The sequence below is a fragment of the Hevea brasiliensis genome, chromosome 15, assembly GCF_030052815.1.
Source record: "Hevea brasiliensis isolate MT/VB/25A 57/8 chromosome 15, ASM3005281v1, whole genome shotgun sequence".
Classification (NCBI taxonomy): Eukaryota; Viridiplantae; Streptophyta; class Magnoliopsida; order Malpighiales; family Euphorbiaceae; genus Hevea; species Hevea brasiliensis.
The window spans coordinates 65,570,724-65,573,651 of NC_079507.1; the positions used below are offsets into that span (position 1 = coordinate 65,570,724).

At 42.0% G+C, this 2,928-nt stretch overlaps 1 long non-coding RNA gene across 2 annotated transcripts; it reads right to left on the bottom strand.

Annotated features, from left to right (window-relative positions):
* Positions 1–297: 297 nt before the first annotated feature.
* On the bottom strand, positions 298–2,356 carry LOC131173865 (uncharacterized). 2 transcript variants are annotated; one of them, XR_009144177.1, is made up of 4 exons: positions 2,086–2,356; positions 1,850–2,007; positions 1,345–1,402; positions 298–768 (listed from the first exon to the last, which is right to left on the bottom strand). It is a non-coding gene; the product is annotated as an uncharacterized LOC131173865 (long non-coding RNA). The 2 variants fall into 2 exon arrangements; XR_009144176.1 differs by lacking the exon at positions 298–768 and having other exon boundaries at positions 770–1,402.
* Positions 2,357–2,928: the final 572 nt, after the last annotated feature.

A 2,928-nucleotide genomic window follows, 5' to 3' on the forward strand; every position in this document is an offset into this window, starting at 1 on the left:
TGGGCAGTGTGTATAACGTTCCAAAAGGGTTTCAAACGGTCTAAAATGATTTGGGACTATAAATACACCTTATTTACTTCATTTACACTTGATGAAAGCTTACATTTGAACTCCAACTTTGATTTTTCATTTATTGCTTTCATTCAAGAGCTTTAAAGATTTTGAGCTACCATTGACAAATAAACTCATCTCTTCTTTATAGTTTGATTTGTATTGAGTAAGAGTGAGTGTCACAACATTGAGTTGCATTTAAGAGAGGTTGTACAAGCACCTATTGAAGCTTGAGAGAGAATGTCACGACCCAACCTATGGGCCGGACCGGCACTAGGACCTGGGCCAGCCTAAAGCCCCCGAGGCCCGTAGTAAGCCTAACTGTTCATTAACCCAACTCTAAGGCCCATTTGGGCCCAATATCAAGAAAACAAACGGACAGAGTCCGGCCATAAAATGGACTTTTCAACGGGGAGTTTTCGACTCACCCGACCTGTAAACATAATAAATACTCAATTGGGGAGCTCAGCTCACCCTCCACATACTCATATCCTCATAAAAATAAATGGGAGCTCAGCTCCCTCATCCAATCCATCAAACATGCATATCATTATACGTTTACAGGTCCAACATGATAATAATATTACAGACCATAATCAAATAAATACTTCTAACACATGCGGAAATTCTAGGAGTAATTAAAATTACACAAATATTGATAAACAACCTGCGAGGTAGAAAAGCAGGTTAACCCAAAACAAAATATCTTCCTGTGGCCTGTAAAAATTTTTGAACAGGAGTGAGCGTTCGACTCAGAGAGTAAAATATCAATTTTAACCATAATCTCTATAACTATCTAAAACTCATGCAACCTGTGGAATGAAATGCAACATCAGCAATAAATTCACATCATAGCATCAAAAAGGTAATTTGGAGCACTCACGCACCCTGTAGCATCAATCATAACATATGGGAGCTGATCCCCTATACAGCTCTCTTAAATCCAACCTGGTGCCAGCGAAGAACTCAAGCCGGACTTTCGCTTAATAAACCAAATCGAGGGTCCCAGCGAAGAACTCAAGCCGTGACTACCCCTCGAAGGATCGGGTCCCAGCGAAGAACTCAAGCCGTGACTACCCGTCCTATCCATAGTCCACACCACATCACACGCACGCCAACGCACACACACTGCTCCAAATTACCACAACAACATCATGGCACTTTAACAGTTATCAATGCATCATAAATCGTGCCTAGAGTTTAACTACATAAATATATGCATATAAGTGATGCATGGGCAGGCTGAACATATAATAATATCGAAATTACAATTAAAATTAATATTTTACTCACAGACTTGACGATGGTCACTGAGGCGGCTGGGCGGAGGAAGAAGGCTGTCCCGGCTCACCTGACAATTATATTACAATTATTTAATACAATCTGACTCAATACAAACAAAGAAAAAGACCAATTACGTCCTAAGTCGTGCCGAAAATCCGTGAGTCTCCCTATACCTAGGACCTACCCAACCTACAAAAGGGTTCAAAACACACTTCTATACTCACAATCCATATATCCACAGTTCAATCATATCACACAGCCCCTCCTGGGCCCATCAAATCAGTCATCCATCACAATACGCAAAATTTCAATTTAGTCCTTATTATTGATCATTTTTGCAAAAACTGCCCAAACAAGCTCTAAAAATTATAAAACTTTGCCCCGCGGTCCTTAGCAATATTACTAAGCTATTGCAAAAAGAATCGTAATTTTCTAAGCTACCACGAATATTTTATGGATTTTTTAATCCTATTTAAGCACTAGAAAATTACGAAAAAACAAGGTTCGGGTTTACCTTTGCCGATTCCGACTTCGGGAACGCGCTCGGGGCGTCTGACAATGGGGGGCTAGCCAAAACCTCGGCCCAATTCGGAGACTTTTCTGGTAACGGGTTTGTCTGGCCCGAAATTTGCAGACCCGATCAACTGTCGAATTTCCGCGAATCGAGGATACCTACACGAAGCCCATAACACGGGGGTTAGTACATAAATTTTTCAGAATTTTCTAAGCTCATTTAATGCTCGAAAATACACTGCGAAGTTTCGTGGGACCCACCGAAAAACGGTGTCGGAAAAATTCAAAATTTATGTCGTTGCGAAGCTCTCGACGAATGGAGCGTGCTGGTGGCCTCGGTTTTCTCGTGGGATTCACGGTTTTCGAGAAATCTAGCCCAAAAGTCGAAATGGGCTAAAATCTTCCCGAGCAAAAATCGGACAATCCGCTCGATGGATTTCGGCGTTCTTGGTGTCTACGGAAAGCTCTCGCCGAGTAGATGATTTTGGACACAAGACCCGGTCCAATCGGTGGCGGATCGGCCGGTTGGCGGGAAGCTAACGGCAGCGCAGGGAGGCTTGCCGCGTTTCCATTGTGGGCGGCGGGACGGGTGGTGGCGCGCGGGTCACTCTGGCTGGCTGGCCGGGCTGGCCGCAGTGGTGGAGAGGAGAGAGAAACCAGAGAGAAGAGGGGAGGAACGTCGCGCGGAGGAAGAAAAGAGAAGAGACGGCCCGATCCGTCCGTCGATTCATTCGGCCGGTTTGATTCGAAATACAAAATTTGAATTTTTACTCGCCTCGGGAAAACGAGGTCCAAAAATTTCAAAAATTCCATAAAACTCAGAAAAATACGTAGACTCCAAATATATTTTTAGTTTTGCCACGTGGTCTTTAAATTAATTTTTAAAAATCATTCGGAAAATCGAACCCGATTTTTTAAAATCCGAAAAATCTCAAAAAAATTCCTAAAATTTAAATAAAATTAAAATACCAAAAATACTCATAAATAATAAAATTTTGGGGTGTTACATTCTTCCCCTTACGTAAAAATTCGCCCTCGAATTTTTACACAAGGCGTAATAAAGTACATGATTATACATTG